Source organism: Oncorhynchus masou, chromosome 32 (assembly GCF_036934945.1).
Source record: "Oncorhynchus masou masou isolate Uvic2021 chromosome 32, UVic_Omas_1.1, whole genome shotgun sequence".
Taxonomy (NCBI): Eukaryota; Metazoa; Chordata; class Actinopteri; order Salmoniformes; family Salmonidae; genus Oncorhynchus; species Oncorhynchus masou.
This window is the reverse complement of record NC_088243.1, coordinates 70,276,042-70,290,037: the sequence shown is the minus strand read 5'-3', so window position 1 is coordinate 70,290,037 and position 13,996 is coordinate 70,276,042. Positions and strand designations below refer to the sequence as shown.

The 13,996-nt window shown below is 40.4% G+C and overlaps 1 protein-coding gene across 2 annotated transcripts in view; it reads right to left on the bottom strand.

The window, feature by feature from the left end:
- LOC135526548 (ETS-related transcription factor Elf-1-like) overlaps positions 1 to 13,996 on the bottom strand; it is a 91,980-nt gene that overhangs the window by 75,349 nt on the left and 2,635 nt on the right. The window contains exon 2 of one of the 2 annotated variants that reach the window (XM_064955026.1): positions 5,572 to 5,741. The exons of the other annotated variant lie outside the window; for it this stretch is intronic. The gene's annotated coding sequence lies outside the window, so the exon portion shown is untranslated. The remainder of the gene's footprint in view (positions 1 to 5,571; positions 5,742 to 13,996) is intronic. 2 annotated transcript variants of the gene reach the window in all.

The following is a 13,996-nucleotide window of genomic DNA, read 5'->3' as shown; positions in this document are numbered from 1 at the left end:
TGATTATTTACTCCTAAATAGTGTGGATGTGCTGATTATTGACCTGTAAATAGTGTGGATGTGCTGATTATTGACCTGTAAATAGTGTGGATGTACTGATTATTGACCTGTAAATAGTGTGGATGTGCTGATTATTGACCAGTAAATAGTGTGGATGTGTTGATTATTGACCTGTAAATAGTGTGGATGTGCTGATAATTTACTCGTAAATAGTGTGGATGTGCTGATTATTTACTCCTAAATAGTGTGGATGTGCTGATTATTTACTCCTAAATAGTGTGGATGTGCTGATTATTGACCTGTAAATAGTGTGGATGTGCTGATTATTGACCTGTAAATAGTGTGGATGTGCTGATTATTGACCTGTAAATAGTGTGGATGTGCTGATTATTGACCTGTAAATAGTGTGGATGTGCTGATTATTGACCTGTAAATAGTGTGGATGTGCTGATTATTGACCTGTAAATAGCGTGGATGTGCTTATTATTGACCTGTAAATAGTGTGGATGTACTGATTATTGACCTGTAAATAGTGTGGATGTGCTGATTATTGACCAGTAAATAGTGTGGATGTGTTGATTATTGACCTGTAAATAGTGTGGATGTGCTGATAATTTACTCCTAAATAGTGTGGATGTGCTGATTATTTACTCCTAAATAGTGTGGATGTGCTGATTATTTACTCCTAAATAGTGTGGATGTGCTGATTATTGACCTGTAAATAGTGTGGATGTGCTGATTATTGACCTGTAAATAATGTGGATGTGCTGATTATTTACTCCTAAATAGTGTGGATGTGCTGATTATTTACTCCTAAATAGTGTGGATGTGCTGATTATTGACCAGTAAATAGTGTGGATGTACTGATTATTTACTCCTAAACAGTGTGGATGTGTTGATTATTGACCTGTAAATAGTGTAGATGTGCTGATTATTTACTCCTAAATAGTGTGGATGTGCAGATTATTGACCTGTAAATAGTGTAGATGTGTTGATTATTTACTCCTAAATAGTGTGGATGTGCTGATTATTTACTCCTAAATAGTGTGGATGTGCTGATTATTTACTCCTAAATAGTGTGGATGTGCTGATTATTTACTCCTAAATAGTGTGGATGTGCTGATTATTTACTCCTAAATAGTGTGGATGTGTTGATTATTTACTCCTAAATAGTGTGGATGTGCTGATTATTTACTCCTAAATAGTGTGGATGTGCTGATTATTGACCTGTAAATAGTGTGGATGTGCTGATTATTTACTCCTAAATAGTGTGGATGTGCTGATTATTTACTCCTAAATAGTGTGGATGTGCTGATTATTTACTCCTAAATAGTGTGGATGTGCTGATTATTTACTCCTAAATAGTGTGGATGTGCTGATTATTTACTCCTAAATAGTGTGGATGTGTTGATTATTTACTCCTAAATAGTGTGGATGTGCTGATTATTTACTCCTAAATAGTGTGGATGTGCTGATTATTGACCTGTAAATAGTGTGGATGTGCTGATTATTTACTCCTAAATAGTGTGGATGTGCTGATTATTTACTCCTAAATAGTGTGGATGTGCTGATTATTTACTCCTAAATAGTGTGGATGTGTTGATTATTTACTCCTAAATAGTGTGGATGTGCTGATTATTTACTCCTAAATAGTGTGGATGTGCTGATTATTGACCTGTAAATAGTGTGGATGTGCTGATTATTGACCTGTAAATAGTGTGGATGTGCTGATTATTTACTCCTAAATAGTGTGTGGTGGTGCATGTTTTTTTCTCAGAGCCTGGTTGTGTGGCTCTTTCTGGTGAGGAGAGGCAGAATGGCAGTATATTCAGACCACATGGCCAGTGTAATTATGTCAATTAAGATTTGTTTTTCTCCCACGGGTCCACAAGAACCTTTTCAATTAGGCTTTTTGATGGCAACATCGCTTTTCCTGGGGCTTGATACTACAGCTTTGATTGTACTTCTGGGAGTCCCAGCTCTCCGTTTCCTATTAACAGCCCCCCAACAAAGACCCCAGTTCAGAGAGCAGAAAATTGCCTCGCCTTTTAATCGTCTGTTAATTGCAGTCATTTGCAAAAACAAATCAACACACTAGTAACGGGTGGCAGGATCATTGACTTTGCTGACAAAAAATGTCAAAAGGAGAGAAAAGCAAACAGATGAGAGGGCAGGTTCAATAGACACTTGTGGTTGACACAGATAGCAGCACTCCATTATCCTCTCCAGCTGTTTCATTAAGGAATACTAAGGAGCACATTTTGTTCCACTTTCTGCCAGTGCCCATGCTGAAGACCACCTCATCCCCCACTGCGGTTCCTTTTTATCTGCAGAGGGAATAAGATGACAGCTCGGCAGATATAGGCCTCAGAAACTATGACATTCCATCTCTACAACTTAGAGGACTTATGGGTCGCTGTCACTGTCTCTGGTGGTTATTTTCCTCAATGTTCAGCTGTAGGCCATTATTACATGGACCAAATCTAGGATCTGGCTGTAATTTCGCCTTGGAGGGGAGAAAAGTATCAAAGGTTGATATGGGGCCACAATATCAAAGCCTGTGAGTGTTTGTTTTCTTATTAGCGTGTGAAAGAGATGTGTGCCCTATTTTATATTTAAGTGGCTAAACGAGCACAATCATTTAATAAAGGACTTGAAATAGATACAGAAACAGAAAGGCCATAGGGGAAAAGCGACAAACAGAAAAGCTACAAATTAAATTGATCATCCTTGAGATGTTTCTACAACTAGATTGGAGTCCACCTGTGGTAAATTCAATTGATTGGACATGATTTGGAAAGGCACACACCTGTCTATATAAGGTTCTACAGAGCAAAAACCAAGTCATGAGCTCAGAGACAAGATTGTGTTGAGGCACAGATCTAGAGAAGGGTACCAAAACATTTCTGCAGCATTGAAGGTTCCCAAGGCCTTCATCATTCTTAAATGGAAGAAGTGTGGATCCACCAAGACTCTTCCTAGAGCTGGCTGCCCAGCCAAACTGAGCAATCGGGGGAGAAGGGCCTTGGTCAGGGAGGTGACAAACAACCCAATGGTCATTCTGACAGAGCTCCAGAGTTCCTCTGTGGAGATGGGAGAATCTTCCAGAAGGACAACCATCTCTGCATCACTCCACCAATCAGGCCTTTATGGTAGAGTGGCCAGACAGAAGCCACTCCTCAGTGAAAGGAACATGACAGCCCGCTTACAGTTGACATGAGCATCTCGTCATTATATACAGATGTCTGGTTTCAGCTACTTGTGAATTGGAAAGGAAGGTTGGCGGATACTGGCTTCCCCTAAAGTAAAATGATATTTTGTCCAAATTATATAATTACTCCTGTCTAAATAAAATCATTGAAATACTTCACCAGAGAGCATGACTTAGCCTCAGAGGAACATTGGCTTCTATTTTTTTTGTCTGTGGATTGTTTCAAACACAAGTGCATAGGCCTGGGAAGCCTGCAATTTGGGCAGAACGTGGGAATAGGCCCAGCTGATTATTGAGTTTGCTGCTGTCAGTGAAAAGCATCTCAAATATGTGTGAAGATAATGTGTCTTGAGCAGTGGAGATTTTAGTATGTACATTTTGGTTGGGGAAAAAAATAAATGTGCGATGCATGCCAGAAAAGCCACTACACAACATAGTGCCACTACTGCCACTACACAATACATTAATTGCACTATGACGGTGACAAACAGTGCCCGCAAACTGTTAGGGCCTAGATAAAGCTATTCCAACAGCAGAGTCCCAACAGCAGTCCCAACACCTTACCACTGCTTCACCTGGCTATCAGCGGAGCCTTGTCTGGCAGCGAAACAGTTAATTCAGCCTCGGGACGCTGGCCTTCTAGGCAGAGTTGCAAAGAAAAAGCCATATCTCAGACTGACCAATACAAATAAAAGATTAAGATGGGCAAAAGAACACAGACACTGGACAGAGGAACTCTGCCTAGAAGGCCAGCATCCCGGAGCCGCCTCTTCACTGTTGACGTTGAGACTGGTGTTTTGCGGGTACTATTTAATGAAGCAGTTGAGGACTTGTCTCAAACTAGACACTCTAATGTACTTGTCCTCTTGCTCAGTTGTGCACCAGGGCCTCACACTCCTCTTTCTATTTTGGTTAAAGACAGTTTGCGCTGTTCTGTGAAAGGAGTAGGACACAGCGTTGTACAAGATCTTCAGTTTCTTGGCAATTTCTCACATGGAATAGCCTTCATTTCTCAGAACAAGAATAGACTGATGAGTTTCAGAAGAAAGTTCTTTGTTTCTGGCCATTTTGAGCCTATAATCAAACCCACAAATGTTTATGCTCCAGATACTCAACTAATCTAAAGGCCAGTTTTTTTTGCATCTTTAATCAGTACAGCAGTTTTCAGCTGTGCTAACATAATTGCAAAAGGTTTTTTAATGATCAATTAGCCTTCTAAAATGATAAACTTGGATTAGCTAACACAACGTGCCATTGGAACACAGGAGTGATGGTTGCTGATAATGGGCCTCTGTACGCCTACGTAGATATTCTATAAAACAAATAAGCCGTTTTCAGCTACAACTGTAATTTACAACATTAACAATGTCTACACTGTATTTTATATTATTTTAATGGACACATTTTTTTACGAGGAAATTGTGACTCCAACCTTTTGAACAGTAGTATATAAATAAATAAATAAATAAATATATATCTTTTTTTTGGGGGGGGGGGGGGGGGTTAAAATGTGTGGCTCAACACAGGTGAGGCTCTGCCCTGAATGATGGGACGCCACTGGTCTTGGGAGTATAATAAAAAATGTTGACTCAAGAAGAGGGGTGTGGCTAAGATATGGGTGTGTCTCTCTTCAGAATGCATGTGCTCAGCTCTCCAGAATGACTCAGCTGTCTCGCACCAATTCTTGCACATTCATTGTTTCAATGTGTGAATTGATTGCCCTTTATTTATTCTGATCAATTCCCCATTACATATGTGAACAGTAGTAAATGTACCGTTAATCTCCATCATTTGGTTACATTAATTTCTGTTAATACATATATTCATTATAGTAATTTACCGTTCTCATTCTCAGAGTGAAAATGTTGTTTGCAGACTTCAAAACCTGCTACACTTGCGACAAACAAGTTTATGTTCATTTCATGACCATCATTTATGAGTTTTGTCAATTTTTACATTTTTGTGTTGTTTGGAGTGCTCCATGTGAGCAATGAGCATGTTTCTCTGTCCTGGAAGCATGCGCACCTGAGCACGCATAGAAGTACCTGGCCTGCTGCACGCAAATGTAGGAAAGTGCCCATTTAGGGATGTCTGGATTCTTTTTGTCAGGGTCCCTGCTCATCCGCATCCACCACTAATAAGCTGAATTTCTCAGTAATTTTTTCTTCACCTCACACTGTAAGTCAACAAAATCTGTTTTATTAACATCCATTGCATACTATACTAGTTCCTCAATCCTCACAGTATATTAAAAATCTTTCCAACACTCTCCCCCTCAATAATCACCAAGCCTTGGAGTGAATGAGCAAAATATCATGATCTGATTATCCCATATATCAAGTGGAAACGTAGTAAAATACCTGAAAACTTTTCCCCAAAACAGCTGTCTGTTCCAAGCTCACTGCCATGGGAAACTCTCAGGGTAGGGCCTGGAATAGGCTAGTTGATACAATGTTGCAGGTTCACTAGCAGCAACTTCAGGCCAGACCCAGTTGATTGATTTGATACCATGTGCACGATAGTTCAAGACCTATAGAAAGGGAGGCAGACAGGTGGAGTAGAGGGATGAATGCGATTACAAGAACCTGAATTTTCATCAGGATATTTGTCGGCTTTATGTATTTTTACTTCGTTGACAATGGAAGTGATAGGCCTACTCCTGCATTGGCCTATAGGCAATCTGAGTCTTGAACTGCCAATGGTTCACGATGTATCAATGTGTCCATATGGCATTAGTTGAATTTTACCTTTTAGATTTTTAGCATTTTAATTCAGACTTTTACTATTAAGTGAATGACAACGATTGAGAAAATAATATGTTAGTTTTGAAATGAAACTGTTCCACGAACATATGCATATGAAAATCATAACTGGCACACAGATCTGCATAAATGGTTTTAAATTGTAAGCTTCCCCAAACTTGAAACTCGCGCATCACCTATTGAGTGATTTGTTTGGGAATCAGATGAAAGTATCATGACTGGTGTTTATGCCACATTGAAATGTAATACATTTTACTATAAAAACCCATTTAAAAAAAATGTGCACACATTGGAGGTCCCATGAAAAAAAAAAACGTGCCCCCCTATGGAAATCAAATGCCCTATCTTTCAGTTCCAGCAACTACGGTGGATGTGTAACCAGACCAGTGGAGTACAGTACATCTCATCTCAGTTCTATGAAAATAGTATAGAACTGAATCAAAGGCCTGATTGAAGACCATAAGAAAATATCATAAGGAATGGATAGAAATGTACAGAATGGTTACTTGGATGAAAATGGGGAGGGTCAGGCTTTTTCAGTTTCATTCAAGGGCAGGGTTTAATATGTTTTAAATCTAGTACAGGGGAGGGTCATGCAATTTGTAATTAATGAAACATCAATATTTCTCAGTGTTTCTCAGAATTAGTTGCTTATTAGGTTATATATCGATGTGTGCCTGATGCCACCCCTCATCTCTGATTCTCCACTGGACACACAATATCAAGTGCGCCTATGGGCTATTTAGTGTGGTCTCAATCAAATTATCCATAGCCTATAGGCTACGAAGTGCATGCTCGGAGAAGCACAGCACAAAGTTATATTTCTAAGATATCTGCTGGGATGGGGTAAATACAACTGGGCTGCATTACACACGCCAATGGATATTCCAACTCTGAACCCCGGCCTGCTCTGCTCTTGCTGATCCAAAACTATTGTGTGCTGCCTAACCAATGGCTGTGCTGCGTAGGCTTCTTCAGAAAATAATTGTTGATTAGGCCTAGTCCCAAAAATTCACTATCTTGCGAGTGGACTAGCCTATAGCCTGTGTTCTGTTCAGTTTGAGAAGGAACGCGTGATGATGAGGACCGGATGTCAACTTTGATAGCTTGCTACTACTAGAATAGATTTTTATTAAAAACAAAAATGTTTGTCACGTTGTATAAGGATCGGAGACAGGCACAGGAATCCGTAATAGGGGTTTTTAATACTCCACCCAATTTACACAACATGCCATGAAAGGCACGGGGACCCGTAATAACAATTGCACGGGACGAGACCCGTAATAACAATTGCACGGGACACGCAGCACGAAAGCCAAAACACAGGTACTCACAGGACCAACGGACATAATAACAATAACCGACCAGGACACTGGGTTGAACAGAGGACACATATATACAATTACTAGTCAGGGGAAATGGGAACCAGGTGTGCGTAATTAGACAGTTCATGATGCCTAGAAGCGGGTGCTGTAGAACTCCGGAGCTGGTGCACAAAATGAGCAGCAGTACCAGGGGAATCCGTGACACGTGGTCTACCACTGCGAGGACAATCAGCTGTCCGTCCTGTCTCCCTGTAGTGCTGTCTTAGGCGTCTCACAGTACGGATTTAAAATACCAGGGAAATATGTAACTCCGATACATATGGGAGTGTCATTGTTTCATTTCATTGACATTCAGAGGCTGAGCTACAACCTTCTACAGCCAGGGAGATAAAAAATAAACTTTGCTTGGGAAGTAATCTAATTCTGTCACTATCAATTGATTAAGCTATTCACTTTTTGAACAATAGATGTTTAAACCCAGAGAGCTTTTAGGGAAACACTTGTGACCTTCTCTCGTTGGGTTAAGCCATGGAAGAAGAGCAGCCAGCAGTTAAAACGTACATTTTTCTGCGTCGGTAGGCCTACTCTGTCTGGGGTGGAAAGTTAGGCCTAACTTTTGAAAGTACCATGCTCAGATTCCTAATGACATCTCAGATTTAAGTATTTGCAAACAGGGGCAGTTTCGGTGCAAACAAGACACACTGACTTGGCATTGTAGAAATATGATAAGATGAACACATTAGGGTTCTCTCTCTTTCAATTCTTAGCCTTTCATTTTGGCCATTAAAAAAGATTCTACTAATATGTAAAGTGAAGTAGAATTGCATGAAATGTTTATAAAAGGCCATTTTTTTCTCAGACCTGCAAATACGATGATGATTAATTCAATGCTTTTACTATAAAGGAGATATTTCCACCCCTACTCTTGTCCATGGTGACCTGTGAACCAAAAACCTTCTGGCCCGCAGCCCTGCCCGCTATCAAAAATCCTGCATTGCCATATAATGCTTACAGGACGAATAACAGTTTCTAAAACTGCATATCTAAGGCTCTGGTCTCTCCAAGAAGTGAGGGTAAACGGTAGACATGCTCTCTAATATCCAGTTTGTTTAATTATTATTTTGGGTACAGGGTTGGTTTGCCTAAAATATATTTTGCTGAAGGGAGGGCCATCCATTTTCATTTGGGAGAGGTCCGATTTTCTCCATGTAACCCTTATTATAAATAACGTTCACTCCCTAAATAAGACAAACCTTGAGGGCATAAGATGTGGAGCCTTGTAAAGGACAGGCAGTGCTGTTTGTGCAGCTCCAAGGTCAGCTGATGGCTGTTCCCTGAGTGACTCAGAGCTAGAGGTGTGCGTCCCCTATGGGCCCTGGTCAAAAGTAGTGCACTACATAAGGAATAGTGCTATTTGGGACGCAGCCAAGGAAAGTCCTCAGCCAGGGCTAACTGGGCCAATAGCATCCCTCACGCAGATTGGGTTGAAGCGGGAGAAAGGGTCAGCGAGGCATTCTAATGAGCCCCACTGATATGGACAAAGAGGTACAACTAAACACCATGAAACACTTTGAAATGACAATGGAAAACTTGTCAATGTTACTCTACTCAGGGCAGACTTACTTTGAACAATGGGTGATAAAATAAAAAGGCCAACATCGTTTATTTCAATGATCCTTAGGGGAGGAAATATTTTCTAGTTCACTAACTCAAACCCTTTCAACCTTTAGTTAATTGGCAGACAATGAATGGTCATGAAGATTATGCCGCTTTGGTCAGTGTTATGTTACGTGACTGTGACCAGGCAGGACTGGGGAAATGGTCAAGGTTTTTCAATGTAGAAGGACCCATAAGCTTCAACATGTGAAGTTCATAGGAGCATGTCAAATTGGGTGTCATATGAAAGGTAAGCAAAGGCTATGATTTCTGGTCAAACAGATGGAAAAAGGGTCATTGAAAACGTCAACCAGAATTTTAAAAAAAAGATATTAGAAATACATGAAAACCCATTAGACCATGTAATTGTTGAATACTCGTTTCTGATTGGCTTGAAGGGCATTCTAGAGCGTGCATTATTTCCCTAGAACGCATAGTATATCAGCAAGGTAGAATTCATATGCTATAGCTAATTCTTACATATTATATGTTTGAGCTGCTATTGAAAGCAATAGTCGAATTGAAAACATTGGCATTGTTGAATTCGATTTTCATAATAGCAGACTAGGGCTGATGGTTTGGTTAGCTAAACTAGCAAGTCTGTTGATTTGGTTACCAAGGCAACTACTTTAGCTGTCTGGTAAACTTGCTATCAGCTTCAGTGGATGTTGAACACATTTCTACCTGCAAATTATAAAGTGATAGCCATGGTATGAAAGGGATAATCACCTATGCGTTCTCTGGAAAATACTGCGACTCCAGGGAAGGTTAGTTCCACTCCACTAGCGTGTGGTGAAACACACCTTCCACGTTGTTCATTAATTTCCATAGAACGCATAGCACCCCATTGATTATCCCTTACATAATGTTGAAGTAAAGACCCCTGCCAACTAATATCAAATCTTACATTTAGTTTGGGACATATAATTCTGCCTTCAGTAAGTTAAAGAATCATTGCCTTGTGCATTGAAATTCCTTTACCAAAAACCCACATATCTTTAAGATATTTTCTAATTCCCTCCCCCATGAGGAGGGAGGATAATTTAATTTCACAAGTAAAGGTAGACCTATTAATTAGTTATAGTGTTTTTACAGATATAAATGTTGTTTATATAATGGAATTGCTGAAAAATCGGTAACAGAATTTCTGCACTTGAATTGGCTACAATGGGAATTCATAGTAATCACAAGCCACAGTTGGGTTCACAAGTTTGGACAGCACAGTACAGTATAGTTCAGTACAGCACAGCACAGAATAGTACAGTATAGTTCAGTACAGTAGAGCACAGCACAGGAGAGTACAGTACAGTAAAAAAAAAGTAGAGTATAGTTCAGTACAGTCCACAGGAGAACACACTAAAGTTGAGTACACTATAATGTACTGTACTGAACTATAACTGACTACTGAATATACTGTACTGAACTCTACTGTACTCTACTGAACTTTTCTCTACTGTACTGTACTCTACTGAACTCTACTTTACTCTACTCTACAGTACTGTACTGTACTGTACTAAACTCGACTGAACTCTACTATATTCTTGTTTGGCATACATTTTAAGTAAAAAATCTGAGTCTCAGCGCAATTCCGTTTCCATGGAATTGCCCTCAACTCTGACTCACAGCAATGACTGTGGATGACTGCAGCCACACAGAACTAACAAAGAGAGAGGTGTAGGCGTATAGCTGAATGGAAATGCATCCAATGCACATAGCCTTCAGCTGAGTCACTCTCATAGATCTGCCAAATGAGGTGATGATGCGCTGACCATGGGATGATGCACTGGATTATAATCTGCAGATGGTCTCATGTCTCAACTAGTAACCTGACATGACACAACCATTGCACCTGGATGCAGATTAAGTTAAATCTCAACCAGGATAGAAATTGAGCGCACAGTACAGTATAGTTCAGTACAGTACAGCACAGCACAGAATAGGTTATAGGTCTCCAGGTTATTGAGGCATCCGAATATTCCACTCATGTGATAACATTTAACACGTCCTGGAACTTCCTGGTGATGATTATATGTTATTTTGTAAGACTGCAGCCCATTTTGTGTGGTAGTACATCCTTACACAAATAATGCGAGCACTCAACTAAACCTGCAGTTTATGGCTGGGCATATTTTCAGTAGTTAAGAGCAGAATATTCGGCAGGAAGGAGGAGCCTTCCAGCCGAGCCACACAAACACACACCCTTCACATAAAATGCATCCCATTAAACATTAAACACACACGGCAAGGCCAACATTCCAGACAGTCCACATCAAACCTCTGTGAACAGTATGCGCTACCTGCAGTCTGGACAAAGACCAGAGCCACCTCCACCGAGGCTAATTGACTGACTTTGTGTCTGTGGAAGAACTCTCCTTTTTAATGGCTTAAGAGCTGCTAACACTGGGCAACAGCTGAAAGGACTCAAGTTTGGTCTAGTATACAGCTTTGCCATTTCATAACAAAGTATTTTGTTCACATTCAGTGTATATAATGTCCACGGGCTTTGGAAGCATACTGTTGAATGAACACCCAATAGTAGAATGTAGTTATTAAATAATTCAAATATCAGGCCCGAAGGAGGGACAGTCTGTCACTATAGAACTACCCTCAGAAAAAAAACTTGCTGCATAGCCTATATAGTGTGGTGACAGATATAGGACAGTAACTTAGCCTATATAGTGTGGTGACAGATATAGGACAGTAACTTAGCCTATATAGTGTGGTGACAGATATAGGACAGTAACTTAGCCTATATAATGTGGTGACAGATATAGGACAGTAACTTAGCCTATATAATGTGGTGACAGATATAGGACAGTAACTTAGCCTATATAATGTGGCGACAGATATAGGACAGTAATTTAGCCTATATAATGTGGTGACAGATATAGGACAGTAACTTAGCCTATATAATGTGGTGACAGATATAGGACAGTAACTTAGCCTATATAATGTGGTGACAGATATAGGACAGTAATTTAGCCTATATAATGTGGCGACAGATATAGGATAGTAACGGCTTCTCTGTGTACGTGACGAGCTGCTAACTGGCTAACACATGTTGTCCAGCTCACTCTTTAAGATGCCGTCGCATTTCACACTTGAACTTGTTTGACGCTGTGGATCAGCTGAACGAGGTGAGATCATCAGACACATGGTCAAAGGCACACACTGACATGACTTTGCACGTCAAGCTTTCATGACAGACACATTAGTAGCACTCCACTGATCGACATGCTTCCTAACACATGGCAACAACACAAAGCACCAATTCAAATGACAGTGTAAGCAGAGAGAGAAAGAGAGAGAGAGAGAGAGAGAGAGAGAGAGAGAGACAGAGAGAGAGAGAGACAGACAGAGAGAGAGAGACAGAGAGAGAGAGAGAGAGAGAGAGACAGAGAGACAGAGAGAGAGACAGAGAGAGAGAGAGAGAGAGACAGAGCGAGAGAGAGAGACAGAGAAAGAGAGAGAGACAGAGAGAGAGAGAGAGAGAGAGAGAGAGAGAACGTGATGCTCCTTGTGGTGATAGGCTGCTATGTATGTGGTTAGCTTAGCTGGCTATTGTTTGAGCATCACACTCTAGTAGTCAAACCACAACCCAGCCACCCCCGCCCAATTTAATCAAGCATCAGATACATAGTGTGCTGACTAAAAATACCCAAGATACATACACATCAGTCTCAACAAAAAGTACCCGGACTGAGAGGTGCAACCTTGAATTTGCACCAATCAGATGGTGCCAACAGACGATGACGTGCCAGAAACGAGACAGCAGAAAAACCTCTGCATCAGTCTAGACTGATTGTCAATCACTATTGTGGTTGGTCATCTTTTGCCACCATAATGTTTTAACAGAGTAATAACTGAGTAATGGCACCGTTTCTAAACCCAGAGGAGCTGGGAACGCTTGCGAAACAGGCCAAGCAGATCAAGCCCGGGTTTGGGGTTTGAGAAGTCAATGAGAGAAGTGAAAAATTCTTCCTTAGTTTTTGAAATATATAAGGCACAACACAACCTAAATTCGAACCAATGCCTTGAGTAGTTGAACATCTTATTACTCCAACCTCGTGAAACTGACAAATTGACATGTTTTAATTTTCATCAAAAATAACTTCACATTGAAGGAGTGCCTTTGATTTGACAGCCTGCACATGCTGCATGAGCTTAGCTAGCCAATGTTGCTATAACATTGCCTACAAGTGTGATTGGGGATTTCAATTGGAGAAGGAGTTTCTGCTTATCTTCATGCTGTACCTTCTTTGGTAATAGCCTATATGTTTCATGGGAAGAAGAGCTATATATTCTGGTCATAGCAAAGTTTACCAAGTCTTAATTAAAGCTACTGCTGAGACATTGCATTGTTATTTTGGAGCTGGTTAACACATATATATATATATATTTTTTTTACCTTTAATTAACCAGGCAAGTCAGTTAAGAACAAATTTTAATTTCAATGATGGCCTAGGAACAGTGGGTTAACTGCCTGTTCAGGGGCAGAACAACAGATTTGTACCTTTTCAGCTCGGGGGTTTGAACTTGCAACCTTCCGGTTACTAGTCCAACACTCTAACCACTAGGCTACGCTACGCTATATGACCTCTAACATCAGTATATCTTGGCCAAACAAGACACGTTATGTAGTTTACAAGACATCAACACTGAGGTTAACCTGATGACAGTACATATGGAGATATGGAGTCCATTTTTATTGTTTGGAATGGAGTCAAATGCTTCATATTGTGTGAGGCAACATGCAGGCTGGATGGGGTTACAGGTGGAATTTCCCCTGGCTCCCATTTCTCTTTGACGTCACTTCTGCCGCTTGGCTGTAGCGCTGCCTACTGAGATATCAGAGGACGAAGAACTCAGGTGACAGAGCTGTTGAAACCAAATCACTGTGAAATAAGGAACTTTACAAAGCAAGTTCCCCCACTGTCTTTCAACAGAAACGGGCGGCCACAGTTAGATATCTTCGGTGTGAAATAGGGAAGTATGACGATTTTGTTTCAGGTTTTCTGTGTAAAGTTGGTTCCTTTATTTGA